Here is a 20,455-nt window from a genome sequence, read left to right as displayed (position 1 = left end):
ATCACCACTGCAAGAGCTGCAAGATCCACACCACATAGGTCAAAAACCCTAAGGGGAAAAAGAGCCTTGGAACATCATCAGGACTAAAGGCTGGGGGGACAAAAAGAGAACTATGGAGGATACAACCCTGATGGAAACCTGCCATTGACCCTGGCTGGAATGCTAGATCCACCCCCTGCATTCAAAGGCATGACTCTAAGTTGACAGGAGTGCCACTACATCAAAAGTACTTGTTTCTAGCTTGTGCTTAGTGGAGGAAAGCCCTCTCCTTCAGTGACAATCTCTATCTGTTTATAGGGATCCGATGGGTGAAGACAGAGCCTCTCTTTGTGCTCACCTCAGGATGATAATTTCTGGGAATTCCACCTTTCCCTTGTCCTACAAGTTCATTATTCACTTATTATGGGGAAGCGAGGCAAGGCAAAGGCATGTGATCCACTAACAGTCACCTCCTAGGGTATTTTCTAGCCAGAGCAGGAAGTTGCAGCTGGGTTGGTAACAAAGACATCTTCCCTTTGATTTTCCCCCTGAGCCATTCCCTGCAGCCTCAGCTTGTTGCTTCAGTGTTGAGCTGCCATTTCACCTCCACTGCGAGCCTTCCTTGAGAATATTCCTACATGAAAGAGAAGGGAAACCCACATGGGACGTTATTCTCTTCCAGCCAGACAGAGCCATTATGATCATCAAGTCTGACTTCACACGTAATACAGGACATACCTTTCCACACCGAGCTTAGGAGCCCTGTGTGAGCCATAGCAGATCCTTGGGAAAAACTCCTGGGGTTAAAGTCTTCAAGTGGCAGAGAATCCACAGCACACCTAAGTAATTCCCTGCTTGCTCCTACTGGTGTCTGCAGCTTGCAGAGAGGACAAGGACAAAAGGCAGGCACCGATCCTTGTTCCTCTGGCACCAGGAATGTTTGAATCGGCTGATGGGCACTGAAGACAGTCTCCATTCCTGGGAAGATGAGAAGATTGGGGTCATTGCTAAGCTGCACCTTATTTATCACACTAAACCAGCGCTTTGAGCTGTTTGTAAACTAATCCCTTTGAAAATAGACGTGCTCCTGAAAGTCAGTATTGAGGAAAAATGTGCTGGAAATGGGGATTTGGAAGGACCACAGTGAACACGGAGGTATTTTCTTTGCCATTTCAGAAAGAGCCAGAGCACCTCTGTCAGTATCAGGGTGGCAAACCAGCCCTGAACACCACAGACCTTTAATTCAACACGCAATTCCCTCTCTACCCGTTATTGCCACCCCTATGAATTAGCTTGGGGTGGGAGCTGTGTCACTGAGGAGCTGCAGCAGCATCGCAGTGCTGTGTCAGAGGATGCACAGATCCACACACCCCGTTGGGTCGCACATCCCCTCACCAGGTCATCTCCAAGCTTCAATTTACTGCCTCCTTCCTCTGGAACATCTCAAAGCCATGCCGGGGGGAGCCCTGGATGCCAAAAGGGTTAATAGGGGCTTATCTGCTGGTTCCTGGCGGAGGCTGGAGCCTGTATGCCAGTGACCAGTTAATCTGACCCCCTGCTCCTCCAGCTGGGCTGTGTTACGATCCCGACCGCACATAAAGACAGCGAGGCAGGAAAACGCAGGCTTCCCAGCCTCCATTCCCAGGCAGATCCCCCCAGTATCAGGCCCGAGAGAGGCAGGTCCCCCCCTCTCCCAGGGGGGTTCAGAGTTCAGGCTCATTAGTGCAGCTGAACAGAGCTAATCAGGGAGGAAGGGCTGATGTCAGAGCCCTGCTCCCCCTGCCCTCTTGCCACCAGGGAGGAGAAGCCCTGGGCTCCCACACCAGCAGCATGGCCATTAATTAGCTCCTTGATGAGCCCTGGCACTGCCTCTCCCGTGCCTTGACCTGCTGGGGTGCAGGTGTGGGGCTCGCAATTCCCACTGGATCCCCCACAGAAGCCCTGCACCACGTTCCAGTGCGGGAGGGGAAAGGCCATGTCCACAGGTTTCATCATGTGCTGGCTCAAAGGGAAAAGTCACGTTTCAGGTGAAGCACAGCCTTTGTAGAAGGGCTGTGTAGAAGGGTGGCATTCATGAAGGACAGCAGCAAAAGCCACACTGACTTTCCAAAGGTTGGGATTTTAGCTTGGGGAGAAGCCAAACAGCAAAGCAGTCACGTATCTCATCCATGCAGAGCCACAGTATCATCCTGTGAGCGCTGCTTGCTCCTAAAGATGGACCAAGCTCCCCTTCCCTGCTCCAAGGAAAAGGGTTCCTTGCTTTGAAAATCATTATGGAAAGTTGGCGCAGTTGAGCAGTCTGGTCCCTAATAGCTTAATCCAGAAAGGGATGCTGAACCACACGATTTCAGTTGAGTCCAGCTGGGTCCTTGTGTCGTGTTCGTCACGGTGGGATTGGATGGCAGAGCTAGGGAGTGATATCAGGAAGCAGGCAGAGGCGGGATGCCCAGACATCTGCCATGCAAACCACGCACAGCCAGTTGGGAGCAGCCCGAATCCGTTGCACAGGGCAGTAATCTGGGAGCCTCAACCCTGCTGTGCTTACACGGTCACCCTTTGGTCCACGTGTCCATCACACCAGGTCTCTGCAAACACCTTCTCAAGCAGAACTCCCAAAGTCCTGGGTCTACAGATCCGGATCACCTGAGGCTGGTAGGACCCCAAGGAGACCACCCTGCCCATCCAGCCCGGAGCAAAGGGAGCATCATCTCACTGTTAAAGCCTCACAGGGGAAGGGCTGCCCCTGGCTGGGTGCAGATGTCCAACTGCACCCGCACATTCCAGGCTGAATCCAATTTTCTGCTCCTCACCCAGGGCCCTGGAGAGCAGCAGCTGCCTCAGACTGCACCTAAGATGCATATAAATAGAGGCATAATACCTTATTAGAAAGGAATGCATGCCCAAGCAGGAGATAGTGTTACCTTCTGAGGAGGAAGGGGGAGGAGGCAAAACGCTGCACAGAGGAAGGGAAAGTGGCCTGGCAGAGATCTGAATTGACTTACAGTAATGAGGCACTGTCAAGATAAAGAATCATATTAACCTCCTCCCCTTGCATTGCTGACAAAGAAAGCGGTGACCGAGTCCTTGCTCGTTCCACTGTGTCATACTGGGGTGGGACCTGCTTTGCCTCCAAGATGCTGGGAACCAAGGATGAGCCCATGTCACTGTACCCCCAACTGCCTGGAATGAGTGGTTCCAGAGGCCAATGCTCCCACCAACCCCTCAGCACAAGGGTACAGAGCAAACTCAGTGAGGTCTGGAAACAGCCACCTCCAAAAGGCAAGGCTGGAGGCGAGGTTTGAACTCTAGGGCTGGAAATTACTTTGGGCATAGGGGATCATTTGGCCCATTAACACGTTCCCAGGCATCCAGCCTCAGCAGCGTATCCCATGGCGTGCAGGAACCGATATGACATCCTGGCTGTGTACGGTACCCCACTCTGTGACATGCATGTTGTGTACAACATCCCACTGAATGGGACATTCCTGCTGTGTGTGACATCCATGTTGTACATGACATTCCTGCTGTATATGTGGAGTGTGGAGATCACCAGGTTGAGTGACTTCAGTGGCAGAGGAGGGCTCTGCCCCTGGGTTTCCCCCCCCCTCCATCCACTCTTTGCGCAGTTTTGGCACAATCCTGCCCCTCACTTGGAGCAGCAAATGCAGACAGAGCTCAGTGCTCTGCCTCCAGACCTGGCATTGCTCCTGCCTGACAGGAACCAGTGCGAAACACCCAGCAAAGAAGAGCTGAACCAGACCCCAGCGCTCCTCAGCCGTGCGCCCTCTCCCACCACAGCAACCCCCAAGGACCTCCTGGGTGTTTTGGGGGTCCGCGTGGGTCCCTGCAGAGCCCCTCTGCCCCATAGACTGTGTCTCCATCGCACCGCACGCATGGCTGCTTGGGTGGGTCAGGGCAGAAATGAATCTGTGTTGGGCTGAGCTTGCCAGCGCTTCGGCTTTGATCTTCCCAGCGGGGATGTGATGTAACACCTGCAGAATTATCCAGTAACGAGAGAAAGGAAAGATCCTGGCAATTAAAAGGCACCGAAATGGGAGGTTGGGAACCCACTGAGCTCTGCGTGTCCTGTGTTTAAGGAGCTGGCTTTCATAGAGGGGGTTAAAGTGCATTTGTTTTGCCAGGACTGATTGCCTTGACTTTGCACTCGTGCTCTTGTATATGTCTGAGCATCAATATCCCGTTAGCTGTTGCCACTGGAGGACAGGGCAGCCCCCATGGCTGGTGATGCCCCTTCCCAGGGCTGTGGGGCACTGGCCAGCTCCTGAGGCTTGCTGGCAATGTTCTCTGCTACCTCAGACCAAAGAAAACACATTTGTGGAGCATCTGCGTTAGAACAAGGACACAAACCGGTGCCAGCAACCATGGAAACCCCAGAGAAAACAACTGAAATCCATGTTTATGTGCAGCTCCTGGTAGCTGCAGAAATTGGATTCCCACATGAAAAGGGACTTTCAGTGGCCACTGTACACACTGACAAACCCTCTGGCTGTGACCATCCCTCGATGGGCTGTTTAATAAAGCCGTGGGGAAAGGGAAATATAAAGGTTTGTGTTCACTAGCTAATGCTCGCCAAAGCACTTCATGGGTGAAGCTGGAAAGCCTTGTACAAAGGCTGGGCATTCATCTTTTAGAGATATTCCTTTACAAGGGCCTGTATGGACAGGCCAAGGGGAATGGCTTTAACCTGCCAGACAGGAGACTGAGATGAGCTCTTAGGCAGCAGCTCTTCCCTGTGAGGGTGCTGAGGCGCTGGCACAGGGTGCCCAGAGAAGCTGTGGCTGCCCCAACCCTGGCAGTGTTCAAGGCCAGGTTGGACACAGGGGCTTGGAGCAAGCTGCTCCGGTGGAAGGGGTCCCTGCCCGTGGCAGGGGTTGCAGCTGGAGGAGCTTTGAGGTCCCTTCCAACCCAAACCAGGCTGGGATTCTATGAAATTTAGGTATCAGCAACTTTGGGTTAAACAAGGACTAACTCAATGGCATTACACAGTGTAAGGGAGAGCAGGACCTGGTCCAGTGTAGTCTGCAGGATTTATACTGGAATAAAGCAGAGCAGTGGGAAACACACTCAAGACTTTTCCCAACTGTCAGAGAAGTCAAACAAACTTCCAGCTCGAACCCAGCCAGAGCAGAGTGTCCTTGTCCTCTTACAACAAAGCTGGATTAAGCCAGGCCCTCCACTCCATGTATTTCTGGCCTCAGACAATGGATGGAAGCTGTCGTGTACACAGCAGAGTCATGTACACATTGAAGACATGGCCTCAGGCTGATGGAAGCAACTGTCCTGAGCCTGGTTTGCCTCTGGGGTTTGTGAGAAGGCTTTTCAGGGAGAGGAGTTGGTTTTCATGTTCAGGATTCTTCCATTTCTGATGATTTGTGACAAGCATAATCCCATACTAATTAGACTTCAGTGCATGTGTTGAAAGCACTGCGCATATTTATTGGGGTTTATGGAGACTCTTGCTTGTTCTCCATAATTGTTTTGAAATTAAGCTTTAGAAGCCAGAAGGCCCAGACCAGACAGAACAGCCAGAAACCCAACAACAACAGCAGCAAAAATCACTTTTTCTTGGTTTAATTCCCCCTACCTAGTCAAGTACTGGGCAGGTTACAATTCTGACGTGACGCTACCCCTCAGAAATGTCCCAAGCTGTCTCCTTTCATTGCATCAATGGCATCAGCTGTGTTGACCTGCTCTTAGAGACTTTTAATTCTGTTTGCTCTTGGCTAAACTCCATTCCTAATCCTATTTTCACCCATTTCTATCCAATTTAATGCAGCTTCTGTAAGTCAAAATTAATTACTCCATGTGCTCTCCCAGCCCTGTGCTCTGAAGGAATAATAGAGAAATCTCACCTCGTCATTACCAGCAGCTCATGGCTGCTCTCATCCAGAGAAAGGCGGCTGGATAGGAAAATCATAACGCTTTGCTCGGTTTTGCAATTAGCATTTCATCCTCATGGCTCTGTCCTCAGTAACTCTCCACATGCTTATTTACTCCTTATTAGATGGTGAGACCCATGGAGGAATCCTGGGGCACAGAAAGAAGTCAGCACCTCCAGGTCACCTTCTCCCTTTTCCTTCACCTCCTCAGAAATAGTTCATTTGCCTTTCATTGCCAGTATTAATTACTCCTTCTGTCCAACCTTTGCCAACGGGGCTCCCAAGGGGAGGAAGGATGGTTGTCTGGTCACACGCGTCTCACGTTTCTTTTAGTCAGGCCTCCTGGTTTATGACTTACCCCACCTAGAAACCGGGTTTGTTCTTTACAGGGATGCTGTGGATTTGAATTGACTGGGATTCGTAAAGTATCCCAAAGATGTAAAGCAGAATTGCCACTAAACTCTGGAGTAATTATTTGTAGGCACTTAGGAGCTCTCCTGTATCTATGATTATATTTATTCCTATTTTTTATTTCTAATTGCTTTAACCTATGTACATTCTCACAGCCTTCTTTTTCTTCTCTCTCTCTAGAGGTATCATCCACACAAAAGAAAGAATCAGAATTAAGAGCAAGGTATTGAAGGAGAGAGATTGCCATGCCAAGCAATTCCTTTCTTGTTCAACACATGCATGTCTGCATTAACTATAACAGAGACAGATACTAATCTCGAGGATTACTAACTGCAGTGTCCCAGGTATCGAGCAAAACATGTTTGCAGGCTGGAAATCAGCATTCCCCTGTAAGACCATGCTAATTCAGGTAAGCAAATTGAGCATGAATGCTTTTCAAAACCTCACTTCACTTCCATCGCTTCGTTTCCATTCTATACGCTGCAGTGTACTCCTTTTAGCCTCAGCACCTTGTTCCTCTTTGAATTCTTCAGGGATTAGCACACCAGTAGCTGGTGGTCAGGAAGCTGGTTTAGGATTTGCTTACCACAAAGCCATGAGACAGAAACATGCGGAACAGCACTGGAGACTTTGTGCCTTTCATAAGCACCTGGCTCTTACGGACAATAACAACACACTGTTGCTGTTTCTTAATAGCATTACCCCTTCAGCTTCAACAGCAGAAGTTCATGTGGCAGAGCTGACGTGGTTTGTGTCGGACTGGCCAAAAAGGCATGTTCCTTCCTAATGAAGAACGTCAAGGTTTCGTAAGTCCTTTTAATCCCCACCAAGGTTTTTGGAAACTATTTGTGAATAAAATAACCAACGAAACCCACACTAAAACCCACAATGAAGAGAAAGACCCCGCTTGACCCACCCATGCTATAGAAGCCAATAGCTTGCTTGGTGGTAAAGCATCTCCCAAGGGAAGCAGAGGCCAAAACTGTTTGTTGTATTTCATCTGCTAACAGAACCATGTTCCTAAACGATGATATGGAAGTGCTAATATACAGCAAGCACAAAGGTGCTCTTTCATTCGTGAAAGCCATCATCTTCAAGTAATTAACTGGGGATTAGTCAGAAATGATGCCCAAACAAATGAGATACGGAAGGGCAAGAAATTGTATTCCTCTCCTGAACCTTGCGTTACGTGGAGCGCTGCCAGTGCAAACAGCAGCGAGAACAGAGCGTTATGTCTTAAGAATAATGAAAAAATGAGGTTGGCAATTAGAGCTGGGCGGTTGTTGTCAAAACAAACAGGTCACAGGCAAACAGGGCTCTGCCTGTGACCAGCGCTGTCATCTTCCACTGCCCAGCATCCCGGGAGCTCGGCCTTTCTTCTCTCTCCAGCAGGATGCTATCGTGGATTGCACGGGACTTGCTGCAGCTTCCACGGCTGTAAATCAGAGGCCGTGTCAACAGTGTGCCAGCAGCATGAAGGAATAGCACTGCTCCTCATGTGGAGTTTTCTTCTAACAACCTCCTCCTTTCACTTGCTTTCCCATGGCTGAAGCCTGATTCAGGAAGGAAGAGCAGGAACGGTGAGTTTGCTGGGAATGGAACCGCACCTGCTATTGCGTGGGGAAGACATATGGCTGTGAAGCACATATATACAGCAGTGCTGGGCTGCCCTTCCTTGCCAAGGAGATTAAGAACTGTTCAAGGGTTCTCACATCAGGTTCTGTGCAGACTAAAGCCCAGTCTGGTGTTGTACCCCCCGTGCAAAGCTGCCCCAGAGTTCCCTCCCAGATATGTAAGCTCAACACAAAGCCATTGCTCCCGGACTCTGCACCGTCCAAAGCACCACGGGGAAATCACGACTCTACACAAAAATCCCAACGCCACCCTAAATGAACCTTGTGGCTCCCCCATAACCTTCCCAGGGCACACAGGCTGCTGTCAAACCCCAGCAGCTTGTGTGTCTGCACCACTCCTGTTGCTGATGCCCTGATAAACGCTGAATTCTCTCCCTTGGGAGCAGCAACCAGCGCTGCTGCTACTGAGGAACGCCACAACCCAGTGCCCCGGGGCTGTGGAGCAGCAATAAATCCTCTGACCCCTGCCATGCCCCTGCTCAGCAGCCACTGTAAATCCAGCCCAGCACCGCAGCAGCCCGGCTCCCCTGGTAGAAGGCAGCAGGTTGCCGTGCAGACGTGGTGCGGGGCGTGCTGATTGCGCTGGGAACAAACCTGCCTCATTGTAAAGCCCATATGGAGGCGAAGGAAGAGAGCTGTATAACCTGAGACCAGTAATTGAGAGTGTGTGCGTGTGTGTGTGCGTGTGTGTGTGTGTGTTTAGCAACTTTACAACCGTGCTTCACTAGGAAGCCAATAAAAGGGCAAAACACAATTGCTGGGTTTTAATTAAGAAGCCAACATTTAAATGAGGTGCATCATCTGTTTGTATTAAACTGGTTTAATTTAATTTGTTATAGCACACTTATTAAATAAATCAGCTTTATTGCATTCGCTATGCTGGTGGCGTGATGAACGCAAGTGAATGGAAAGAAGTTGGGTCTGGAATTCTCTTTCTAAATCAACCAAGGCTCTGTCTGCATGCAGTGACACTTGGGAAAACTAATTCCAGTTAATTAAAGGTGTGAATTTAGAGCAGATCAGTTCAGCCACCCTCAAACTCTGAGCAGACCTCTTCATTCAGAACTCAAATGCCATTGATTCAGCTTGGCTTGATTCACTTGGCACGTGATGTGAGAAATGGAATTAAAACTGTTTTAAATCTGAATGAATGTCTGCACCAGCCTTGCTAGGGGTTTGCTTTGTCCTCTTCTTTTCCCTGAGCATCTCTGTGTGAACCAGGAGCCAGACAGATTGGGTCTGCAGCCTCAGCTCTCCCAGCCTTCAGCTCTGTTAGGATTCACCAGCATCCGTAAAAGCAAAGTGATGCTGGTAACACACTTCCCCGGCTGGCATCGCCTGCCCCACTGTTTCCTCTCCCATCTTCGCTCTGTTGTGGAAATGCAGTATTTCAGCTCATTGCTATGGGAGATCCAGTGTACAGCTATTAATACATACCAGCTGGGAAGAAATTTTCCTGCAAACTTCGGCCTCTGTCCAGACCACAAATCACTGGATGCAGCAGCTCCCGGGGCTGGGAATCCAGCTCTCTGTTGGTACCTGGCCTCGGCTTCATCATCTGCATCATGGATGCTCAGACACTGTGGCGGAGGAGCTGAGAGATCCCCAGCTTGGATCCCTCCAGGTGAGGGGGTTAGTGATGCACATCCAGTCCTGGATTATCCAAACCACCCCCAGCACCTGACAGCTTGAAGAATGCCATTACGAGGCTCGGTCTTTCCCTGGCTCTCCTCCATCCCTGCGCACAGTCAAGTAATACCTACTTATTTCACAGGGCAGCCAGGAAAATCTCAAAGCCTCTTGCAAGCCCCTCTGAACTCTCCAGCCAAAGCAGCGAGGCCAAAGCATCGAGCACCAGGGCTCCCATTCCGATGGCACGTTGTCGGCATTCCAGTGGGAAGCACCATGCTCCCGGGGGACCGCACGCACCGGAGCCCTCCCGCATGAAAGAGCCCTTGTGCAAGCTGCTGGTGCGAGGCAGCCCCTTGTCATCCCTTCAACTTTGTGTGCACTTTTCCTGGGAGGGAAATGAAATTCCTGCCTTGGAATTGGCGCCACGGTGCCAGAACGGCAGTGACCTCTGTAACCACACAAGATTTAGTGGTTGCTTTATTTCGGCTGTAATGAGGCTTTGTAAACCGCTAAAAGCCAAATGTTTTCTTCTCCTTTAACTCTTGGTGGATCACGTGAAATAAATAAGAGAGCAGTCTGTGCATGAATTGAGAATCCACTTGCAATCACCCAGCCTCTGAAGCGGGTGAGATGGTGGCACTGGGAGCACGTAGGTGCTGAGTGAGTAGTTGGAGTAATGAGCCCTGAACTCCTTCCAGCAGGTCAGGAGCACATGGAATGGCTTTGAGCACACGAGGGAGAACCTGATCTTCAGCCCTGCACTAACACCCATGGACCGATTTCCTCCAAGCCTCGCTCACGCACACATTGAGGGCTCACCTCAGCTCAGCCAGCATCACATCGTGTCTGTCAGCAGAAGCATGGGCTCATCCTTTTGATTTTCCCTACAAGCTGCATCTGCGGGAAGGTTCATTCCCATTAAAATGCAGTCCTGGATAACTAATGAGACCTACCTCGAGCAGCAGAGACAGACACCAACTGATAAATACAGTTGAAATGGTTATTAGAGGACAAAGATTTGAAATGCTTTGGTTTTAAAGGTAAAATTTTCCTTTAAATGCACTCCTGCTTCACGGCACAGAAAAGCAGTAAAGGTGGTGATGTGGCCACGCTTTACAGGGACCTTCTTCACCTTCTACTGCTAATAAAACCAAAATAACCTATTCTTTATGCTTTGGAACAAGCGTCCAAACTTCTGCCACTTCCACACCAGGGAGCTGCAAGGGCTGCTTGGGAGATAAGGTGGCAGAAGGGCTGAGGAACAGCAGTGTCCCCAGGACACCTGTGATGCCACCACCCCGCCACTGCTGCTGGGAGCAATGGTGCCACACAGGATTCAGCCTGGGTGACCCAATTAATTTGGAACAACTGGAAACATCTTTTTCCAGGTTTAATTTGCTGCATGACTGAATACTGCCTGCGTGATGATTGAATGTGGGAGCAGGGCAAGGCCCCAGGCAGGATGATGGCTCTGTGTGGTGGAAATGAGGGCTGGTACCCTGGTCCCTTCCTCAGATGGGCCATCCTGGGGTGCTGGGACCCCATGACACTCAATGACCACCCCGCTGCTGGTCCCAGCACAGCCCTGTGCTCCGGGCTAGCAGAGCTAACACTGATTTTGCATTATTGACCCAGGGAGCTGGGTCTGACTGCTTAGCCTTCCTCAGCAGCCTAAATCCTGACCCCAGTCCAAATCCTGGCTCCAGGTCAGTTTAGCCCCATGACATGATGATTTGGGAATTCCCAAGCTGTTTATCTGTGAGGTGCAGGGCATTCAAATGGATCTGCAGCGTCCAAAAGGAGAAGGGCACAAGTTCTACCTGCTGCTTGGTGTGTGCAACTATTAATTCATCAGAATCCAGTATCTTCTGCTACCCAGACATCTGCAATGAACTGTGCCCACTGTTCCTCCCTGCAAGGTGAACTCAGCTGCCCCACTTACCCTCTGTGGTCGAGATCAGCCCTTTGGGGTATTAATACCTGGAGTCTGCAGAGGGTGAACTTGAAGTCAGCATCGCTGCTTTCAACCCTCAGCTTGGCCCTGTGTAAATAATAACAAGGGATAATGGGCTTTCATCGGGAGACTGATGCACTCAAGCTCAGGGAAGATCAAGAATTCCCATTAAATTCACCTCGTGGGTATTTTGTGCCCAACCCTTTCCCCCACCGATGCTGAGCAGCAAACTGTGGCTGGAAAAGGGGCTGGTTTCAAAGTGGTGGAGGGATTCACCGGATTTTTCCAAGCACACCACCTCTTTGTTCATTCTCGGGTGAACTAACCTAGCCTGATATTCTAGTTTTTGTCATAGCCATGACCTTTTCTATTCTAATTCACATCTATAAGTCTAAACCATTTTGGCATCATTTGAGCTATTCGCTGTAACAATCATTTTGCATCTCTAAGTTCCACAAGTTTATAACCTATTGTGCTGCCTCAGTTTTATTTAAATAGATAAAGTCAGATTCTCACCTGCACTAAGTTGGAGTCAAGTCAATTTATGCCATCAAAAGAGCTGGCCCAAAGCTTTCATTTCATCAAACGCCTCTTTGATCTTCTATTAGAGGAAAGGGAAAATAGAAGCACTTTATAACTGGAGGGGGTTATGCCACACGTTTTATCTATCTTCTTCTGCCTCTTAGACTTACACAGAGTAGAACTGTGCTGTCCCCTTTAACTGTTCCTGGTTAGATACCCCCATGTATGCATGGACTCTCAAGACAGCCAGGAGATCCCATCTTTGGCTTGAGCAGCAGGACAAAGCTCCTGCAGGGTTATCCACTAAGAGAGGAGAAGACACCTACACATTACAAACATGTTTTAGGAAAGGCAGCAATTAACTGCACACCTGCAGGGTGGCTGGCACCTCTCGGAGGTGTCGGGTATAAGACAAGGTCCTGCACTACATGGACACAGTTTTGTCTAATCACCTTTCGCTCAGGTTAAGGAAGGACCTTACCCTGCCATTTACTCCTGCTACCAGGAAGAAACCTCTCCACATCGATGGTGCTTCACACGTCACACCGAACAAAGGCTTTACTGTGTGATGCCCAACTGCATTCCCCTTCTCGCCTTCCTCTTTAGTCCCTCCCTTGACCTCCACTGTTCCCTCAGATGAACCAGCTCTCATCCCATTGAGCAGACCTTCTGCAGCCAAACAAATTTCCTGTCCGTGTTCCCAATATAATTTCTCTGTGATATGGCCTTTGGGTTGAAGAGGAACCTGGGAAGGACTCTGGAAAGGCGCCTTTATGTCTCTATTGCGGAGTAGGCCAAGGAACACCATATGAGAAGGCATTTTTCCAGTTAGACTCCTGGGTTTTATACCCTTTTTTTTTGGTGTGAGATCAGTCTGAGCTACTGAAAGGGTCTGAAAGCTCAAACTAGGTCAATGTGCAATGATTGCATCGTTGGATCGCTGCCTTGGTGATACGTATCTCACCAAGGACAAAGCCACGTCGCTTTGGCAGGCCTCTGAGCCATCAGCTAAAGCTGATCGTTTTCTATCTCCAGCAGCCAGGGCTGGATGTGAAACCCTGGGCAGCGATGGATGCGTAAGCTGCCTACTCAATGTAACAGCTCACCTTGGAGCACAGGAATCCCCACGCAGGGCTTTGAGTGAGGAATTTAATCGAGTTGGGTCTCCCTTGTCTTCAGGAATGACTCAGGCCAGCTGCTTAAGAGGGAAGAGTGAACAGGCAGCCAGGGGCCATGGTGCTTGAAGGGGAGGGTTTGCCCTTACCCCTGTTAATTAGAACTTTGAGAGCACTGAAGCATGAGGATTAAAAACCTTTCCCATCTATTTCTTCTGGGCTCTCCCAGGGCTCTGCAGCTCAGGGTGCTGGTGTCACACCGCTGTTCCTACTCCCCCTCGGAGCCCTCCACATCTCTGCATCACCTGCCATGGCACAAGGCACCAGCAAGCCCAGACGGTGGTTGTGCAATTAGCTCTTGGAAACTCTGAAAGGTTAAAACATCCCCATAAACAGAAGAAGGGTTATTAAAGTTGTATTTCCAACCCTTCATCTCTCCCTGGGTGCCTTTGAGTCACTTTCTTAATGGCAAGGCAAAAAACCCAGAGCTTTTAATACAGTCTCTGTGCTGAGACCCACTCAGCTCTAGGATGAGGGCCCTGGGTTCTCTTCTTCTTGTACAGAGCCTGAAGATGGGCATGTAAAGTTTTTCTGGAGGCTCTGTTAATGGGGACAGGAGATAGATCTCAAGAAACACTGGTTTTTGGCATCTGACACTAATGCCAATCACAGCCTTGCACTGCAGGGCAAATCCAGAGGACCCAATGTAGGAAACCCTTATGTGCCTGGCACCCAAACAGCTCCAGTGGGTTCAGCAGGACCACAGAGATGGGTGAGTAGGACTCAGCTGAACAGCGGGTGCAGCATCAGGGCCAAAGGGAGAATGAAGACAAAATCCCAGAGCATGGGTAGGCAGTGATCTTCCAAAGGCTTGCCCGACCAAGGGGAAACCTGCATCTACCCCCAGCCCCTATAGTTAACATAAATTAGTGACCCAAACTCCACCTGCTGACCCAGTGTTGATACAGCACCATCAAACCAGCTCACACTATTAACCCTGGCCTGTATTCTACACTCCTTTCAGCTAAAGCTGCATCTTCAGAGACAAAGCAGGTAAAGTCAGGCTTAGTTAATTCATTCTAACTAAGTTGGCGTAAGTCTGACTTTTCCTTTGCCTAGGCAAAAGCAAGAACGACTCATTCATGGTGTGTAAGACCATTGCCAGGCACACACCCGGAGCAGCAGAGGCTGTGACAAGAGCATGGGGGTGATCACCACGCAAACATACCTGTGACCCACAGGAAGACCCTACCGTAGCCAAGAGCTGGGAGCAGGAAAATCCATTGCAACCATCTATGAAGTGAAGCTGCACACGGCAAGAAGGTGTCTGCCACTTGGCTGCGCAGCAGCAACCACGACAGAAGTCCCTGGCTTGTGAAGTTGTCAAACTGTAAAGTTAATGAGGTAGAAATGAGAGTTCGGTGCAGGCGTCTGAGTGTTCGAATTACTCCCCGACGGCTTCGCCCTCCTCTTATTGCAGCCTGCGTAAATGAAGTGACTAAGGGTCTCCTTGGAGCGCGGCCAGCTCGCCACTGCTCCGAGTCTTGTTTTGCAGATTAATAAATGCGGAGTCGCTGCTAAAGGAAGAACATGTGGTTTCCAAGAACGAGACAAGCAGGAAAAGCAGACAGACATTACACTGCTCCTTGTCCCGGCGAAAACATAAAAGCCATGCAAGCCATGCGTGCACAAACACCCCTCCGCCACACATGGGAGAGCAGAGTTGGTGTGAGACAAAGCAGGGGTGTTTGGGGGAGAGAAGGGCTCAGGTGCTGGATGGAAAAAGTTGGGCATTTTTGTGCTTTGCCACTGAAAGAGGAGCTTAAAGTGGATGGATTCGGTTGGGGTTGAGGTCTGCTTTACCTGCGTGGAGGGATGAGTGAATGAACATACAGCTGGAACACGCCAGCATCAGAAACCGCTTGGTAAAGGAAAACCTTCCCTTTTGGTACTGGTGAGTGGGTGTCTCCATAGGGAAACTCTCGGTAAGCTTAGGTGTGGGAGCCCAAGGGCAGCATGAGTAACACTGCAGGTGGAAACCAAACCAACAGCCTTGTGTGCTATGGAGAGGTGAGGGATGAATTGAGACATCTGCAAACAGCCTCGCTGGCTGAGGAACTCCTGCATCCTTCTGGGAGCCCCACCAGCTGACCTGCAGCACTATGCTGAAGTGTAGGAAGAATGTTAATCATAGAGAGCAAGCGTAGAGCTAATCCCACAGAGAGACCTCTGTGTCTAAGGCTTGTGACTATGAGATTTTGTTTCTCAAAACCCTCCCAAGTTCACCCACAGAAGAGGATCATGGTCCTGAGCAGAACTATGCAAGACCTCCACGAGAACCCCTGAAGGAAGAGCACACACTGCAAATGTTGAATCATTTGCTTGCTGGCCAGAAAGCTTAGAGAAACCTGGAGCTGGAGCTTGCGTTCAAGCGCAGCTCAAAGCCCCACGTAACCAGAAGGTTAGAGGTGTGCTGATGATGTCCATGAGCTCAGTAAAATACCCTCTTCTTGAAATTCAGTATCTCAAGTCTGCCCCTTCCTATGCTAAGGAGATGAGGGGCCCCATTGGAAAGCAGGGGCTCAAGAAACAACTTTAACTCAGGATACAAGCAAGTTCAAAGGGATTTGAAAGTGGAAACAGAGGCTGGAACAAGCCTTTCACTGCTATTAGGACCATAGGAGTGATCTAGTTAGGTTTAAAAGAGGATTTGGACCCTATTGCTGTGTCTTCCCCACACCACAGGAACTGATCCATATGTCAGCTTTGAGAACAGACAATCCCAGCAAACCCAAGCCGTTACCGACGTGCTGATGATCATGTAAAACAACCCAGGCTCTCACTGCTAACATCTGCGTTATCAGCACCATCAAGTTTTCTCTACTTAAGGCTCGAATCCATCCCCAGTGCATCTTCCTTTGATAACGAAGCATCTGTTTGGATCCTGTACGGTATCCAGTGTGCAGACAAACACATGGAACAGTGGCCCAGGGGTACTCTGCTCTCTGCTGATGATCCACACAGCGACAGGAAACTGGGAAGATCGATTTTACACCTAATTTAACATGAGTTAACATGTCTCTCTAAGTTTCTTAATGGAACGCAGCCCCGCTGCGTGTCCCTTACAGCTGTTCCCTTTATTTTGTGACTCCCAAAACTGGTGGCTTGTGGCTTCAGGAAAGCTAAAGAGACTCTGAGAAAGCTCCAGGGAAAGTCTGCAGCAGCACTGGGAAAGCTTTGAAGCGTCTCATTGGGAGTGAAGGTGTCCGAGATTACTCTACAGTATGTCCAGGGAAGCTGTCAGATTCCTCTAGGACAAGGTCTGCTCAGGCTCCAAGATGGTTTCAGAAAGCTCCTATGAGCTCCAAAAGAGTTAGGACTGCTTTAGAAGACTTTGTACCTGTGCTATGGGGATGGCTCTGTGGGGATCCAGAGAAGCCCTGGGGAGCTCTTGGTTGCCTCTAGAAAGGTACCATGAAGAGTCCAGAGAAGCTGTAGGATGCAGAAGTCTCTAGAGATGCTCAGATGCCGCAGCACCGCCCTGCAAGGTCCGCACTTGCAGCTCAACGACTTTGGCAACATCAGGATGCTGAGGCTGCAAAATCCATGAATGCCACCAATCCCAAAGTCTGTGATTTACCGTGCTTCACTGCTCTTTGCCAGTGTTCCACATTCATCTGTTACAGACCTGAGGAGCTGACGCTTGAAGGGCAATTTTTGAGGGTCCTTCTGTTCCATTGCTGTTGGTCCATCACCTCTGATGCTTCCTGCTCTCTCTTGGAGAGAAGAACCAGAACGCGAAGAAGGCAGGGCTCAAGCCTCCCACATATCCACACACCTTCCTCCTCTGCATTTATTTCTCCCCAGAACCAGTGATTTTCTATACACACGATTTTCTTCCAGGCTATTTCTTCATGCTCAATCACTACAAGGAATCCACATGTTCCTCTCTCTCCTTCTCCTGCAACAGGTTATGTTCTCTTACAGCTTTCATACCAGCGTCCAAGGACACACATTTTCCTCTGCCTTGTCTAATCTCTGCTTCTGTATCTGCTTCTTTTGAGTACCCCTTTACCTTCCCGAACAGGAACTAGAGGCTTTATTCCATGTGCCTTCCAAGTCGTGCTGGATCTGTGATTTTAACTCCTATTTTGCCACTGAGGCATTGCTTACACTTTGTAGTAATCTCTGAAGCACAGGATTTCATAAGAGGAGTTTCAGAAAGAACCAGATTGCAGACCCAGCAGTTTAATGCCATTCCAATAGGCGTTTGCAATTCCTATATATGACATTTTCTCCCAGGCATGTTTCGGCTCCAGTCATTCAAAAATCATTGAATCTTAGAATCCCAGACTGGTTTGTGTTGAAGGGACCTTAAAGTTCATCCAGATCCAACCCCTGCCACGGGCAGGGACCCCTTCCACTGGAGCAGCTTGCTCCAAGCCCCTGTGTCCAACCTGGCCTTGAACACTGCCAGGGATGGGGCAGCCACAGCTTCTTGGGCACCCTGTGCCAGTGCCTCAGCACCCTCATAGGGAAGAACTGCCTGTCCTCACTTGGGGACACATTTCTATGGGTCTCTTTTGCCTCACCACTCCTGGCTGCGCTGTATCTGCTGCTGCAGAGGAGCTGAAGCCCCGGTGCCGTTAATGGGGTGAGATGTTTGCAGAAGGCCCCCGAGGTGCACAACGGGGACGTGCGCTGGCGACGGCTCCTTCCCACCTCCCCAGACACGGCTCCTGTGAGGAAGGCAGGAGCCGCTCTCCCGGTGCCTCGCAGGGCACAGAAACACAAGATCCTGTTCAGGGGACGAGGAATGTATTTCCAGAGCGCAGTTGAGTTTACGCAGCGCAAGGCAACACTCTCTTAAAGTGGTGGCAACAGCTCCTGTTCTGCAAGCCTCCGCTTTATTAGTTCCCATCCCAGAGCTGGAGCTGAGGGCTGGGTTGTTTTTCCTTTCAAGCACAGGTTAAATGCTGCGTGGAATCGAAGTGCTGCTTCTTCCAGCTGCCTTAATCTTTGGAAAAACATCATTTTCTTCCCGTTTCAGTAACTTTCAGAGACTTGTTTCTGCTGTGCCCAAAGCTTGGTTTTATGCCGTATTCCCAATTTCACATGCCAAAATCCTCCTTTACCCGAAGATAGGAATTGGGCACAGTTCACATCGCCTTCTCCCTCGCCCATGCTTGTATTTTCCCCCTTTTCCTAAGAGGGCCTTTCCAGGCACTGGGAAAAAAGTGAGCTGCCTCTCAGCTCCTTGGCTCCACTGCATGGATGCTGGGATTATGCCGCAGATGTTGCCTGCGCCGAATGTGCGAGGATACCGCATGGCGGTGTCGCAGCTGGACATCCCATTAATAGCAGCAATATTCGGCTTGAGCCATTTTAATTGAAACCACGGCTGTAGCAGCACGGCTTTTTTCCCCTTCCCTGTACACAAATGCGTTCCTCTCGGCCCTCCCCGCCTCCTGTGCAATCGTTATTGCTCTAAGACATCTGGTTTCACAGTTCAACAAGCACAGGCGCATTTCCACCGTGCAGTTCCTCGCCTGTTGACAGGGCAGAATGTTTTAATATGGGGTTACTATCATCCAGACTTCCTCCACCTCCTCATTTATGTGACGGATCCCTCTAAAGAGTCCCTCAGCTCCTCCATCTTCAATCTGCCGGGCCAGTTTTATTAGCTCGCATACATGACACCTCCATGTCTGATTTCCCACTCCCCTCCCCTCCTAAGTGAAATCCAAACCCCAAATGGGAACCGGACCTTCTTTTCCCCCTCCCTCCTTTTGTTAAGGTCTTTTCCATAGAAACAAGGCCGGCAAGCTTGGAGCCCGCTCATCTTGCAAGTGGATGTAAGGGCAGGATGAGCCCTCTCCCCCTTCTGACCAGGCTGTAGGACAACCCAGAGCAGAGCAGTGATGGAAACTCAGGTCTTTATAACCTCAGGTTTTGTACGGACCTTATACTTTGCAAAGTGCAGACTGGTACCTGTGTGAATGCAAAGGGAACCTCCAGCTGATGGGGCATTTCGGGCTTCGGCATTTTGCAACACAATCATAGAATCACAGGGTAGTTTGGGTTGGAAGGGACCTCAAAGCTCCTCCAGTCCCAACCCCTGCCACGGGCAGGGACCCCTTCCACTGGAGCAGCTTGCTCCAAGCCCCTGTGTCCAACCTGGCCTTGAACACTGCCAGGGATGGGGCAGCCACAGCTTCTCTGGGCACCCTGTGCCAGTGCCTCAGCACCCTCACAGGGAAGAGCTTCTGCCTAAGAGCTCATCTCAGTCTCCCCTCTGGCAGCTTAAAGCCATTCCCCTTGGCCTGTCCATACAGGCCCTAGAATTAATTTATGTTTGGGGGTTGGAACTGGATGACCTTAAGGTCCTTTCCAACCCAAACCATTCTATGTAGATCACTGAGCAGAGTTTATGCTTCATTTCAGCTGAGGAAGCCCAGTGGCAAGGCACAAGTCCTCACCCTCCAAACCGTTCTTTTTCCCATACTAAAGCTGCATGCAAGATACCTCCAACAGATACCCCTTATCCGAAGTCAAGCACCACCTCCGAGGGGTCTAAACCTGCCTCACAAAGCTGAGCTTTCACTGGAACGATTACACCTGCTTGCCCAAGCTGTGAATTGGGCTCTTTATTTTCTTTTTAGGCTTTATTGTACAAAACAGGCAAAACTGAAGGGAAAAACCGTCACGAGGGGAGGTAAAAACAAACTTTACCTTTCAGTCTTGGTTTATTGGTTACTGGAAAATAAGTTTTACAAACTATCTCTTGCAAAGGACTTGTTTTCAGCTAGTTTATATGGGAGCTTTTGTTCACATAAAAGTTTAGAAAGCTACTTTCCTCTTCTCCTTTCCCCCCCCCTCCTCCCCAATACATAAGGGAGGTATTACAGTGTGAAATATATCTACCGCTAGCAGGGCTGTGTTGTGAAGCTAAAATGAACACAGTAAATTCTGAGAAGGAATTTGTTTAACCTATAACCTTAAAGTAATAAGTGGAGTGCTAAATGTTTTGGCTCACACTGATATATTTTTATAACACTTGGCAAGGCAGCTCGGAGTCTGAAAGGAAAACTCGAGCGCTGGAGAAACAGCTCACTCCATCCCCATCTCCAGGAAGCTGAGCCCTCAGCCCGCCACGGACCCCATCCCTCCGTGCGGGCACCGGGAGCACACGTGCGGCCACGTGTGCGCATACGTGTAGGCACGTGTGTGCCCGCAGGAGCCGGAGCGCGGTGGGATGGGGGAAGCCAGTGCAACTCTACACGTTGCACCCCATCAGCCTGCCTGGTT

The 20,455-nt window shown here is 49.9% G+C and overlaps 1 long non-coding RNA gene across 1 annotated transcript; it reads right to left on the bottom strand.

Moving 5' to 3' along the window:
* Positions 1 to 211: 211 nt before the first annotated feature.
* On the bottom strand, positions 212 to 1,662 carry LOC130593110 (uncharacterized). The gene is made up of 3 exons (XR_008970749.1): positions 1,401 to 1,662; positions 718 to 957; positions 212 to 613 (listed from the first exon to the last, which is right to left on the bottom strand). It is a non-coding gene; the product is annotated as an uncharacterized LOC130593110 (long non-coding RNA).
* Positions 1,663 to 20,455: the final 18,793 nt, after the last annotated feature.

Source organism: Pezoporus wallicus, unplaced genomic scaffold (assembly GCF_028554395.1).
Source record: "Pezoporus wallicus isolate ANWC-B61680 ecotype Strahan unplaced genomic scaffold, APGP_CSIRO_Pwel_v1 contig_6274, whole genome shotgun sequence".
Lineage (NCBI taxonomy): Eukaryota > Metazoa > Chordata > Aves > Psittaciformes > Psittacidae > Pezoporus > Pezoporus wallicus.
This window is presented reverse-complemented; position numbering and strand designations above follow the sequence as displayed.